This window comes from Chrysemys picta, chromosome 10 (assembly GCF_011386835.1).
Source record: "Chrysemys picta bellii isolate R12L10 chromosome 10, ASM1138683v2, whole genome shotgun sequence".
NCBI lineage: Eukaryota > Metazoa > Chordata > Testudines > Emydidae > Chrysemys > Chrysemys picta.
In genome coordinates, this window is record NC_088800.1 from 36,823,363 (window position 1) to 36,838,337 (window position 14,975).

At 52.4% G+C, this 14,975-nt stretch overlaps 1 protein-coding gene across 1 annotated transcript in view; it reads right to left on the reverse strand.

Annotated features, from left to right (window-relative positions):
- Positions 1 to 1,542: 1,542 nt before the first annotated feature.
- Positions 1,543 to 14,975, reverse strand: part of PEAK1 (pseudopodium enriched atypical kinase 1) — a 254,072-nt gene continuing 240,639 nt past the window's right edge. The window contains exons 9-10 of the transcript XR_010590772.1: positions 12,161 to 12,324; positions 1,543 to 1,845 (exon numbers count right to left, since the gene is read on the reverse strand). The gene's annotated coding sequence lies outside the window, so the exon portion shown is untranslated. The remainder of the gene's footprint in view (positions 1,846 to 12,160; positions 12,325 to 14,975) is intronic.

Below are 14,975 nucleotides of genomic sequence, written 5' to 3' on the forward strand. Positions count from 1 at the left end.
TGGACCGGGCGAGGCAACGGTGCCGTCGGTGCCGGTGGTTGAGGCGGTGCCGGCTCCGTGAGAGCTATTAAGTCTCTCGCCGCCGCGAAGGTCTCTGGCGTCGACGGGAGGCACTGTATCACCGCCGGCCTCGGTGGAGACGCCGTCTGCACCGGACTCAACGGCCTCGGCGCCGGAGTCGACGGTGCTGGAGGCACCTGTTTCCGGTGCTCCACCGGCGTACGCGGCTCTACCCCCGGCACTGGGGGAGCCAGCGTCTTCGGCACGGAGGTCCCCGTCTTATGGGCTTTCTTATGCCCTGGGGATAATGACCGGCGCCGAGGCACTTGCTGTGCTTGCGGTGCCGACGAGGTCCGGTGCCGGGAAGGCTCATCTGACGCCACTCGCGTGGTCGTCATGGCCGGTGCCGCCGGGGCACTGCGCACCGAGGCGCTAGGTGCCGGGGCCTGACTTGTAGATGGAGCGTCCGGACTAAGTGCCGCCTCCATCAGGAGTTGCCGGAGCCGAAAGTCCCGCTCCTTCTTGGTCCTTGGTTTGAAGGCCTTACAGATCTTGCACTTATCTGTTTGATGGGACTCTCCCAGGCACTTCAGACAGGAGTCGTGCGGGTCGCTCGTGGGCATAGGCTTAGCGCAGGAGGCGCACAGCTTGAAGCCGGGAGCGTTGGGCATGAGCCCGGCCCCGCGGCCGGGGGAGAAAGGGGGAGACGACCCCCTTAATCCCCTGAACTATTATAACAACTAGACAACTTTTAAACTATTGAACTATTTAACTATAAACACTAGGCTATAACTATAACTATAACTGCGAATAACGAACTAAGCTAGGGAGAGTGGAGAACAGCTAAGCAGCGCTCCACAGTTCCAACGACCGTCAGGGGCGGTAAGAAGGAACTGAGGGGGCGCCGGGTCGGCTGGGGTATATATTCAGCGCCATGAAGGCGCCACTCTAGGGGGCTCCACAGCCGACCCGCCGGTGTTGCTAGGGTAAAAATCTTCCGACGATCGTGCACGCGGCGCGCACACACCTAATGGAATGGATATGAGCAAGCACTCGAAGAAGAAGAATACAGTTTGTGATTTTTCAAATTCCCATTGTAATCAGCTCCCAGACACTTGAGTGGTCAAGACGAAGGGAGTCCTGTAGTCTGTTGCTCAGTAGAGGGTGCTCTTTCTAGAGTGTCAATACTGTACCCAAGCCCCAACTTGGTGTGGGAGGCTGCACTGGGCTGTTGGAGATATTGCTGCTTTGTTAAGCCATAATGCAGAAGTCCTGACCATTTGAGGTTTCACAATGATAGGTAGCTAGCACTAGTGTTCAGCCAAATTTCCATAACTGAGTGATTTCTTTCTGCCTAAATTCCCATTGCTTTAACTGGATACTAATTCATCTACAGTTTCTCTCCTTCAGCTACTTTGTAGTATGACTGCTATGGTTATAATAGCTGCAATGTTCTACCCCATGGAGGCTGCATTCCAGTGAGGGGGAAGTGACATGAACCTTAAATGGTTATAATCTGTGATCCTGTAAAGTGCTTTGAAGCTTGCAATAGATGCTGAATAACTCAATCAGCATAATAATGTATCAAAAGGTTTGAGGCTCAGTATGTTCCTCTACACCATAGGCGAACATGTGTTCCTCTACACCATAGGCGAACATATGTTCGTTTTCATAGAGGTTCCTAGGGAATTAGTGGCATGGATCCGTTCATGTTGACAGATTAGTTGAGCACCTGAAACCTGTTCTCCAAGGCCTCCTGATAAGAGTCTGTTCAGTAATGCTGAAGCATGCGAGCTGTCACAAGAGAGAGGTATTCTGTCCTAACTTCAAAGCCCGTGCTGATTCCTGCAAAACAGAACACACAGGGCTGTGATCTCAGACAGAAGGGAACAGTGAAACAGGAAAATGCTGGCAGAGGACAGGTACGTTTCCCTAATCTCTGTTTTAGGGTCTGGTCCCATTGAAATCTGTAGCAAAAGTCCCAATGATTTAACTGATGCAGAATTGAACTATTAAAATGCCCTCAGGGATTTCGTCTGCCTTTTGGAAGCTGCATAATGATACCGTTTTCCTGCTCAAGCAACTATTAGTAGAAGATACTTGTAAAATGGGGTTCTTCTTCGAGTGCTTGCTCATATCCATTCCATTAGGTGTGTGCGCGCCGCGTGCACGATCGTCGGAAGATTTTTACCCTAGCAACACCGGCGGGTCGGCTGTGGAGCCCCCTAGAGTGGCGCCTTCATGGCGCTGAATATATACCCCAGCCGACCCGGCGCCCCCTCAGTTCCTTCTTACCGCCCCTGACGGTCGTTGGAACTGTGGAGCGCTGCTTAGCTGTTCTCCACTCTCCCTAGCTTATATTGTTGTATCATAGTTATAGTTATAGTTATAGTTCTAGTGTTTGTAGTAAATTAGTTAAGTAGTTTTAAAGTTGTTCTAAGTAGTCCAGGGGATTAAGGGGGTCGTCTCCCCCCTTTCTCCCCCGGCCGCGGGGCCGGGCTCATGCCCAACGCTCCCGGCTTCAAGCTGTGCGCCTCCTGCGCTAAGCCTATGCCCACGAGCGACCCGCACGACTCCTGTCTGAAGTGCCTGGGAGAGTCCCACCAAACAGATAAGTGCAAGATCTGTAAGGCCTTCCGACCAAGGACCAAGAAGGAGCGGGACTTTCGGCTCAGGCAACTCCTGATGGAGGCGGCACTTAGCCCGGACACTCCTTCCACGGGCAAGGCCCCGGCGCCTAGCACCTCGGTGCGCAGTGCCCCGGCGGCACCGGCTATGACGACCACGCGAGTGGCGTCAGACAAGCCTCCCCGGCACCGGACCTCGTCGGCACCGCAAGCACAGCAAGTGCCTCGGCGCCGGTCATTATCCCCGGGGCATAAAAAAGCCCATAAGACGGGGACATCCGTGCCGAAGACGCCGGCTCCCCCAGTGCCGGGGGTAGAGCCGCGTCCGCCGGTGGAGCAACGAAAACAGGTGCCTCCAGCACCGTCGACTCCGGCGCCGAGGCCGTTGAGTCCGGTGCAAATAGCGTCTCCTCCCAGGCCGGCGGTGATACAGTGTCTCCCGTCGACTCCAGAGACCTTCGCGGCGGCGAGAGACTTAATAGCTCTCACGGAGCCGGCACCGCCTCAACCACCGGCACCGACTGCACCGTTGACGCGCACGGTCCAGTCGAGGGGGAAACCTGCCTTGATGCGCCCGCCATCACAAGGGCTGGAACCTCGGCACCGATCCAGGTCCCGAAGCAGGTCCCCACGCCGCTCGCAGTCCCGGCACCGAACATCGTCTCGGCACCGGTCGTACTCGCGGCCAAGATCTTCTTCGCGGCACCGCTCTTCGTCTCGGCACCGATATGATCGTCGGCACCGATCAACGTCGAGACGTAGCTCTCGGCACCGCTACGGTCGACGCTCGACGTCGAGGGGTCGCTCCCGGCACCGGGCATACTCCAGGTCCTCGTCGAGGTCCAGATCCGACTCCCGGCACCGACGAGGTCATCGGCACCGGTCGCGGTCCCGGCACCGATCGCCGGCACCGCGCAGAGATAGATCATCTCCGGACCGGCACCGTGCGGCACCGCAGCCCACGGGGATCGTTTCATCTCTCTCGGCACCGCCATGGCCGTCAAGATCGGTGTCTCGCTCCTCGGAGGACCTGTCGAGATCGGCATACCCCCCTCAAGGGCAAGCCGAGGAATGAAACTTGGGCCATTGGCAGGAGATGGCAGAGGACCACTCTCATGGTCCATCTCACTGGTCGTTTTGGACCCCGTGGGCGTACCACCAGGAGCAAGGGGCTCCAATACCATCGACCTCTCGCTCGGGTCACTCGGTCAGAAGGGCCCCAGAATCCACCATCTCTCGGCCTCCGCCAGGAGGCATGGAGGCTTCCGTGTCCACGCCACCCGACACCATGGACCCAAGTGCAGGTGATGCTCCGGCCCAAGAGCAGGGAGATCATGACCCCCCCTTGGATCCGGTACCACCGGAGGCATCCTCTTCCTCCTCTCCGGATGAGGCAGTGGCGGGCACTTCATGTACGGGTCCCCCTCCGATAGATCTTCGGGCTCACCAGGATCTCCTGCGTAGGATGGCCCGTAATATGGACCTGCAGGCGGAGGAGATAGTGGAGGTGCACGACCCGATCGTGAATATCCTTGGAGCGGATGCCCCATCGAGGGTGGCGTTACCCCTGATCCGCACGATCCAAACGAATGCGGATACGATATGGCAAACTCCTGCCTCTATTCCACCCACAGCGAGAGGGGTGGAAAGGAAATACTTTGTCCCGTCTAAGGACTATGGGTACTTGTATACCCACCCCCAGCCGTGTTCACTGGTGGTAGAATCAGTGAATGCACGAGAGCGCCACGGCCAGCAGGCTGCAGCGCCTAAATCAAAAGAGGCTAAGCGGCTCGATCTGTTTGGCCGTAAGGTTTACTCAGCCGGAGGGCTACAACTTAGAGCGGCGAACCAACAGGCGCTACTGAGCCGCTACAATTTCAACTCCTGGAACTCTATGGGGAAGTTTAAGGAGTTGATTCCCCAAGAGTCCAGGGAAGAGTTTGGAGCCATGGTAGAGGAGGGCAAGAAGGTGGCTCGGACCTCCTTGCAGGCCTCCTTGGACATTGCAGACTCAGCTGCGAGAACCCTGGCTTCGGGTATCGCTATGCGCAGGATCTCCTGGCTTCAGGTTTCGGGTTTGCCTCCGGAACTGCAGCAAACCCTACAAGATCTGCCCTTTGAGGGTCATGGATTGTTCTCGGATAAGACGGACTCTCGCCTGCAGAGCCTCAAGGACTCGAGAACAATCATGCACTCCCTGGGGATGCATGTTGTGGGCCCTCAGCGCAGGCCATTTAGGCCGCAGCCTCAGCGCTTCTACCCCCCCCGCCTCGTCAGAGACAGGACTCGGCCCGGAGGCGAGGGCGAGGTGGTAGAAGAAGGTGGACCGGCCCTCAACCTGGTCAGAACCAGGGGCCACCTAGACCACCTTCAGGCCCCAGGCAGAACTTTTGAAGGTGCGGTCGAGGACGGCGCCCCAGTCATCTCCCAGGATCCAGCCCCCTCCTTTCGGGATCGCCTCTCCCACTTCCACCGTGCTTGGTCCCTTATAACTTCGGACCGTTGGGTCCTTCGCACGGTGGACAGGGGATACGCTATCCAGTTCTCTTCTATTCCCCCCTCTTCCCCCCCTTCCCCGTCCCTCTTCAGGGACCCTTCTCACGAGCAACTTCTTATACAGGAAGTTTCTACGCTCCTCGCTATGGGGGCCATAGAGGAGGTTCCAGTGGAATTAAGGGGCAGGGGATTTTATTCCCGCTACTTCCTCATTCCCAAGTCCAAAGGAGGTCTGCGACCCATCTTGGACTTGCGCGGACTCAACAAATTCGTAGTAAAGTTGAAGTTCCGCATGGTCTCTTTGGGAGCCATTATCCCTTCCCTCGATCCTGGAGACTGGTTCGCCGCCCTCGACATGAAAGACGCATACTTTCACATTGCTATTTACCCGCCTCACAGACGTTTCCTGCGATTCGTGGTAAACAGGGTGCATTACCAATTTGCAGTCCTTCCCTTCGGCCTATCCTCAGCCCCACGGGTGTTCACAAAATGTATGGCTGTCGTGGCAGCGTACCTTCGTCGGCAAGGGATACAGGTGTTCCCGTACCTAGACGACTGGCTGGTACGCGGTCGCACCAAAGAACAAGTTCGCGATCACGTCCACATAATAGTGCGCACATTCAACAAGTTGGGTATCCTACTCAACAAGGACAAATCCACTCTAGAACCTACCCAGAGAATAGAATTCATCGGTGCGGTTCTAGACTCCAGACGCGCACAAGCCATCCTGCCAGACAATCGCTTTTGCACCATCGCGAGCCTCATCCAAGGACTCAAAGCCTTCCCAACTACCACGGTGAGGTCGTGCCTTACTCTGCTGGGTCACATGGCTTCCTGCACGTACATAACCAGGCATGCCAGACTTCGGCTTCGCCCACTCCAGACCTGGGTGTCATCAATATACTGCCCACATCGGGACAGCCTGAATATGGTGGTCACAATCCCGAACTCGGTCCTGACCTCCCTCACATGGTGGCTAGATCACAGTGTGGTTTGCGAAGGGATGCCGTTTCACGCCCCACAACCCTCTCTGCACCTGGTCACGGACGCTTCTTCTCTGGGTTGGGGCGCCCATCTCAACGAGCACCATACCCAGGGCCTGTGGACTGCATCCCAGCTAGCCCTGCACATCAATGTTCGGGAACTGATGGCGGTGCGCCTGGCGTGCCAGGCATTTCTCAACCTCCTACGTGGTCGCTGCGTGTTAGTTCTCATCGACAACACCACGGCCATGTTTTACATAAACAAGCAGGGAGGAGCACGTTCGTCAATCCTATGCCAGGAGGCCATTCGCCTGTGGGACTTCTGCATCGCCCACTCAATCCTTCTCACGGCATCGTTCCTCCCTGGAGTCCAGAACACTCTGGCGGACCGACTCAGCAGGTCCTTTCAAACACACGAGTGGTCTATCCGTCCGGACATCATACATTCCGTTTTCCAGAAGTGGGGGTTTCCCCAGATAGACCTGTTTGCATCTCGAGACAACAGGAAGTGTCACGTGTTCTGCTCCCTGCAAGGTCGAGCCCCGGGCTCCCTCTCGGACGCGTTTCTCCTTCCCTGGAAGGACCACCTGTTTTATGCCTTCCCTCCGTTTCCTCTCGTCCACAAGGTACTGCTCAAGTTGCGCAGAGACCAGGCACAGGTGATTCTGATCGCCCCAGCGTGGCCGAGACAACATTGGTACACCACGCTGTTGGAACTCTCGGTTCGGACACCGATCCCGCTTCCATTATGCCCGGATCTCATTTCTCAGGACCACGGTCGCCTGCGTCACCCCGACCTGCAATCACTCCACCTCACGGCGTGGCTGCTCCATGGTTCACCCAGGCAGAGCAACAGTGCTCACACTCTGTCCAACAGATTCTGCTGAGCAGTAGGAAGCCCTCAACACGGACCACATACTTGGCCAAGTGGAAGCGATTCTCCTGTTGGTGCGAACAACGAGCCACGTCCCCGTTGCACGCACCTATCCCTCTCATTTTGGAATATCTCCTCTCCCTAAAACAGCAAGGGTTGGCGATATCTTCAATTAGAGTTCACCTGGCCGCTATATCGGCCTTTCATCCAGGGGAACTCGCGTCCTCGGTATTCTCTAACCCGATGGTCGTTAGATTCCTCAAGGGCTTAGACCGGATGTACCCACAACAACGTCAACCCGTTCCGACGTGGGACCTCAACCTGGTTCTTTCCAAGCTCACAGGTCATCCATTCGAGCCACTGGCCACCTGTTCACTTTTGTACCTATCCTGGAAGACAGCCTTCCTCGTAGCCATCACCTCAGCAAGGCGCGTTTCTGAACTCAGGGCGCTTACATCCGAGCCCCCTTACACAGTTTTCCACAAGGATAAAGTGCAGCTTCGTCCACATCCTGCCTTTCTCCCTAAGGTGGTTTCTCCATTTCATATCAACCAGGATATATTTCTCCCGGTCTTTCACCCTAAACCACATGCTACTCGCCAGGATCAACGTTTGCATTCTCTGGACGTACGCAGGGCCCTGGCCTTCTACATTGACCGCACAAGGCCCTTTAGAAAGACGACGCAACTCTTCGTTGCAGTGGCCGACCGAATGAAAGGCTCACCGGTCTCCTCACAACGCCTATCCTCCTGGATTACGTCTTGCATCCGGACTTGCTATGACCTGGCAGGTGTCTCAGCACCGCACCTCACCGCTCACTCCACGAGGGCCCACGCTTCCTCGACGGCTTTCCTGGCGCAAGTTCCGATCCAGGACATTTGTAGAGCTGCGGTTTGGTCGTCAGTCCACACGTTTACAGAGCACTATGCACTAGTGCAGCAGTCCAGGGACGATGCTGCCTTCGGATCAGCGGTTTTGCACACAGCAATGTCTCACTCCGACCCCACCACCTAAGTTGGGCTTGGGAGTCACCTAATGGAATGGATATGAGCAAGCACTCGAAGAAGAAAAGACGGTTACTCACCGTTGTAACTGTTGTTCTTCGAGATGTGTTGCTCATATCCATTCCAAACCCGCCCCCCGTCCCCACTGTCGGAGTAGCCGGCAAGAAGGAACTGAGGGGGTGCCGGGTCGGCTGGGGTATATATTCAGCGCCATGAAGGCGCCACTCTAGGGGGCTCCACAGCCGACCCGCCGGTGTTGCTAGGGTAAAAATCTTCCGACGATCGTGCACGCGGCGCGCACACACCTAATGGAATGGATATGAGCAACACATCTCGAAGAACAACAGTTACAACGGTGAGTAACCGTCTTTTACAATGTTATAGGTAGTTTTGCTATGTCCATAACTGGTTGAGTATCAAAGGTGGCCTTGTGTGGATTAGTGTTTGTGTAGTTATGGGAAATATTATAGGAGGCAGTCTGGCTTAGTTGATAGAGCACTGGATTGGGACTTAGACCACTGGCCTTCTAGGTGACCATGGACAAGTCACATCCCTTCCTTGTGCTTCAGTTTCCCCATTTGTAAAATGGGAATAATGATACTGTCCTTCCTTTATAAAGCACTTTGAGATATATGGATGGAAAGTGCGGTGTAAGAACCATATAATAATTACTATAATCAACAGCAATTTGTCTGAGACTGGGAAAGGCACACATATTATAGATTCTGACCCAGCGTGAGTGAAATAAAAAACATTGAAACTCTAGGAAACAATGATTCATAATGAGTACATATTCCTTGGAGAGGAAAGACATTAATAGTGCCTAGGGATCAGTGTTGCTTAAGGTGTTTATTGATGATATGCAGGAAGAAGTGAATGGTCTGCTGGTGAAATCTGTCAATGACTAGTTTAAAGTAAGGAGGGGGTTATGAGACCTCCAAATGGACCGAAGCAATCTGGAATGTCAGGCAGCAAAATGGCTGGTGAGATTTAACTTGGTTAAACAGGCTAATTCACATACTCTAAACTTTTCTTTAATGCTCTGAGCTTACAGAACCTTCAGAAGTAAAAGATCTAGGTGTCTTCGTAAGCATCTTGCCATGGAGATTCTGCCCAGCGTCAGGCAAATTGGATGCTTGGATTCCATAATAAAGAGAGAAGAAAAATATTACAATATTTGTATTGAATGATAGTATATCCTTTCCTACATCCTCAGTTCAGTTTTGGTCATCTCATCTGAGAAGAAACTGTACATACTGAAAAGACCAGATAAAGGCAATGAAGACAGTGGGATGGTATGGCAGAATTTATGGGTGAAGAGAGATTGGGGCATTCAGAGCAGTAAATTCAAAGGGAAATGCTTCATGCAACACAGAGGCAATCTATTGGATTCACTGCTGCAGAAGGTCAGAGACAAACTGTGGGGCTGAATTTTAAAAAGCAGTGAATAATTTTATAACTTATAAGTTATCAAGCATTTACAGTTATTGCCATTAAAAAATAGTGTCTGTGAAGAGGTACCACACCACAGCCTCTGAGCCATAATGTAGTCTCTCTTGTACAGTCCCACGTTAGTATGTGTTAATTGTTGGCTCTTTGGTAGTGAACACTGTACAGCTACTGATACACATACTAGAGCGGGGTAGGCAACCTATGGCACGCGTGCCGAAGGCGGCACACGAGCTGACTTTCAATGGCACTCATGTGTCCTTGCCGGCTCTGCCTGGGTCCTGGCCACCGGTCCAGGGGGCTCTGCATTTTAATTTAATTTTAAATGAAGCTTCTTAAACATTTTAAAATCCTTATTTACTTTACATACAACAATAGTTTAGTTATATATTATAGACTTATAGAAAGAGACCTTTTAAAAACGTTAAAATGTATCACTGGCACGCAAAACCTTAAATTAGAGTGAATAAATGAAGACTCGGCACACCACTTCTGAAAGGTTGCCAACCTCTGCACTAGAGCATTGATATGGGAGAAAATAAATCTCAGGCTTTCAGGAATAAATTGGTGAATGTTTGGAAAGAGACTTGCTCACTCTAGATACCCAGTCAGCTGTGCAATTTTTGTGTAGATTATGGAGTATTCCCTTTCCTCTGATGAATCTGATATTGGCCACTGATGGAGGCAGGATATTGGCATAAGTAGACAGCAATCTGATCCTTCATGTAAGGGGTCAGGATCATTTTATGGCCTTTATTTCAGTTCCAGACCTTGTGCTTTCATTAGTCAAAATCTATATCCTGTTCCCACCCTTGAAAGGCAGAACTCTACTCATTGTCCGTCAACTCAATTGTATAGGAATTTGGTTTATTAAGGTTAATCTTCTTATGCTGTGTGCAGAAATGACTCTGTAGAATCAGTGTAATGTGGTCCTGGGCCAGTACAATTCACCACTAACCACAGATTTGATATTAGAACTGTTACAGACTGAAACTGTTTTTTTTAAATGGCTTTCACCACTTCATCCACCACAGAGAATCAGATTTATTTTAGATTAGCTGCTTTTATCATCTTGTCCTCTAGATGGCAGAATGACACTACACTTGGTAGAAAAGTTTTTTTTTTTTTTTTAATTACTGGTCATTGAATTATATTAAACCTTCTGACCCCTGCTCAAAGAAACCCAAACCAAAATACCTTGGATCACTCTGACACAATAAAACCATGAGGATGAGACATATTTAGCTCTTGTGATGCCAGGTTAACACTTCTCCTTAACTTCTGCTTCTCCTTTAGCTCTTTCTCCTCACAATAAAGCTTGCTCTAGTCTCTTCTATCTTAAAAAAAATCCATCCTTGACCCTGACATGCCTCTCCAGGTACTGCCCCATCTCCTTTCTCTCTCTAAGCTCATTTTATGTGCAGTCTACAATCACTGTTTGGAGTTCCTTTGCTCCAATTCCACCCTAGACCACCTCCAATCCATCATCCATTCTTTGCACTCCACTGAAACTGCTCTTGCCAAAGTCTCTAGTGACCTCTCCTCACTGAAGCTCAGAACAGTACTCCACCCTCCTCCGCCTTGACCTGTCAGCTACCCTTTGACACCATCAGCCATGCTCTTCTTGAAATACGGTACTCCCTTGGCTTCCATGACTCTGTGTTCTCTTGGTTCTCCCATCGCTCTAATCCAATGGTGCCCAAACTTTTCCTCTCGTGCCTCCCCTTTACCAGTAATAGAATGTGTCTGGGCCCCTCAGGCTGGGAGCGGGGCTGCGGCCGGGAGCTGAGTCGGGGGCTGCAGCTGGGGCCGGAGTGGACCTGAGGGAAGAACGGGCCTGGGTGGCACTCCCTTTCCACCCCCCATGGGGGCTGGCCTGGGCCCCGCTGCGCCACCTCCCCACCGGACGTTCTTCCACACCCCACAGTTTGGGGACCACTGCTCTAATAACTCCTTCAGAGGATCCTCCTCCTCCATCCTCCAACTTCCTGTGAGGATTCCTCAGGACTCTGTCTTTGGTTCCCTTCTCTTCTCCCACTACACACTACCTCAGGGTAATCTCATCTGAAAACAAATTCAACTGCCATCTATGCTGATAACCCACAGGTCTACATCTTTACTCCAGACCTATCTCCTTCTATCTGAACTAATATCTTCTCCTGTCTTTCTGACATCTCTTGAATGTCTAGCTGTCAGCTCAAGCTCAACATAGCAAAAACAGAGCTCCTAATCTCCCCCCTCCCCTGACATGCCCCAACCTTCCCCCCCAAGCTACCTTCTTTCTCAAGCATTGTGGACAACACTACCATCCTGCCAGTCACTCATGCCCAGAGCCTCGGCATCACAGTTGACTCAGACCTCTATTTAGGTTCTCATATACAGGCTACGTCTAAACCTTGCTGATTCTTTCTGGATAACACCTCCAAGATATGGCTCTGTTATCCATGCACATAGCTAAAACTCTTATCTGAGTTCTCATCATCATCCTTCTCTCTGGCCTTTGAAAATCCTATCGAACCTGCTCAGAGCCATTCAGAATGCTGCAGCTAAAATCATTTTCTATGCCCGTCACTTTGACCATGTTACTTCTTGCTTTGCATCCCTTCCCTGGTTTCTCCTCCTTTATTCCATCAGAGATAAGCTGCCTCTATTCATTTGCCAGGCCCTTTGTGGTCAATCCCCACCCTACCTATCAGCTCTTATTACTATCAAGCTGTGGGCACTCACCTCCAATCAGCCCATGAAGCCAGCCTCCATCACTCACTCGAATTTTCAAACAAGCACCTTCATGTTTTCTCCCGTGTTGCCCATCTCTCTTGGGAGGGGTTCTCCATAAACATCTGCAAAGCTGCCTTATTATCCACCTTCAAATCCCTCCTTTGCTGTGATGCCTAGAAAAAACATGACAATGTTTAAGCTGGTGATGTGTAGGAAAAGACGGTTACTCACCGTTGTAACTATTGTTCTTCGAGATGTGTTGCTCATATCCATTCCAATTAGGTGTGCGCGCGCCGCATGCACGATCGTCGGAGAATTTTCTACCCTAGCAACACCGGCGGGTCGGCTGTGGAGCCCCCTAGAGTGGCGCCTTCATGGCGCTGGATATATACCCCAGCCGACCCGGCACCCCCTCAGTTCCTTCTTGCCGGCTACTCCGACAGTGGGGAAGGGGGGCGGGTTTGGAATGGATATGAGCAACACATCTCGAAGAACAACAGTTACAACGGTGAGTAACCGTCTTTTCTTCTTCGAGTGCTTGCTCATATCGATTCCAATTAGGTGACTCCCAAGCCTTACCTAGGTGGTGGGGTCGGAGTGAGACATTGCTGTGTGCAAAACCGCTGATCCGAATGCAGCATCATCCCTGGACTGCTGCACTAGTGCGTAGTGAGCTGTAAATGTGTGGACTGATGACCAAACTGCAGCTCTACAAATGTCCTGGATCGGAACTTGAGCCAGGAAAGCAGTCGAGGAAGCTTGGGCCCTCGTGGAGTGAGCAGTGAGGTGCGGTGTTGAGACACCTGTCAGGTCATAGCAAGTCCGGATGCAAGACGTGATCCAGGAGGATAGGCATTGTGAGGAGACCGGTGAGCCTTTCATTCGGTGGGCCACTGCAACAAAGAGTTGCGTCGTCTTTCTAAAGTGCCTTGTGCGGTCAATATAGAAAGCCAGGGCCCTGCGTACGTCCAAAGAATGCAAACGCTGGTCATGGCGAGTAGCATGTGGTTTAGGATGGAAGACTGGGAGAAATATATCCTGATTCATGTGAAATGGAGAGACCACCTTAGGAAGAAAGGCAGGATGTGGACGAAGCTGCACCTTATCCTTATGGAAAACTGTGTAAGGGGGCTCGGATGTAAGTGCCCTGAGTTCAGAAACGCGCCTTGCTGAGGTGATGGCTACGAGGAAGGCTACGAGACCAGTGTTGTCTCGGCCACGCTGGAGCGACCAGAATTACTTGTGCCTGGTCTCTGCGTAATTTGAGCAGCACCTTGTGGACCAGAGGAAATGGGGGAAAGGCATAAAACAGGTGGTCTTTCCAGGGGAGGAGAAACGCATCCGAGAGAGAGCCCGGAGCTCGCCCTTGTAGGGAGCAGAACACGTGGCACTTCCTGTTGGCTCGAGATGCAAACAGGTCTACCTGGGGAAACCCCCACCTCTGGAAAACGGAATAGATGATGTCTGGACGGATAGACCACTCGTGCGTCTGAAAGGACCTGCTGAGTCGGTCCGCTAAAGTGTTCTGGACTCCAGGGAGGAACGATGCCGTGAGATGGATTGAGTGGGCGATGCAGAAGTCCCATAGGCGAATCGCCTCTTGGCATAGAGTCGACGAACGTGCTCCTCCTTGCCTGTTGATGTAAAACATGGCCGTGGTGTTGTCGATGAGAACTAACACACAGCGGCCACGTAGGAGATTGAGAAATGCTTGGCACGCCAAACGCACCGCCATCAGCTCCCGAACATTGATGTACAGGGATAGCTGGGGTGCAGTCCACAGGCCCTGGGTATGGTGTTCGTTGAGATGGGCACCCCAACCCAGAGATGATGCATCTGTGACTAGGTGTAGAGAGGGTTGTGGGGCGTGAAACGGCATCCCCTCGCAGACCACACTGTGATCTAGCCACCAGGTGAGGGAGGTCAGGACCGAGCTCGGGACCGTGATCACCATGTTCAGGCTGTCCCAATATGGGTGGTATACCGATGACACCCAGGTCTGGAGTGGGCGAAGCCGAAGTCTGGCATGCCTGGTTACGTACGTGCAAGAAGCCATGTGACCCAGCAGGGTAAGGCACGACCTCACCGTGGTAGTTGGGAAGGCCCTGAGCCCTTGAATGAGGCTCGTGATGGTATGAAAGCGATTGTCTGGTAGGATAGCTTGTGCACGTCCGGAGTCTAGGACTGCGCCGATAAATTCTATTCTCTGGGTAGGCTCTAGAGTGGATTTCTCCTTGTTGAGTAGGATGCCCAACTCGTTGAATGTGTGCACTATTATGTGGACGTGAGCTCGAACTTGCTCTTTGGTGCGACCGCGTACCAGCCAGTCGTCTAGGTACGGGAACACCTGTATCCCTTGCCGACGAAGGTATGCTGCCACGACAGCCATACATTTCGTGAACACTCTTGGGGCCGAGGATAGGCCGAAGGGAAGGACTGCAAATTGATAGTGCACCTTGCTTACCACGAATCGCAGGAAGCGCCTGTGAGGCGGGTAAATTGCAATATGAAAGTATGCGTCTTTCATGTCGAGGGCGGCGAACCAGTCTCCAGGATCGAGGGAAGGGATAATGGCCCCCAAAGAGACCATGCGGAACTTCAACTTTACTACGAATTTGTTGAGTCCGCGCAAGTCTAAGATGGGTCGCAGACCCCCTTTGGACTTGGGGATGAGGAAGTAGCGGGAATAAAATCCCCTGCCCCTTAACTCTGATGGAACCTCCTCTATGGCCCCCATAGATAGGAGCGTAGAAACCTCCTGTATAAGAAGTTGCTCGTGAGAAGGGTCCCTGAAGAGGGACGGGTGGGAGGGGGGGGAATGAAG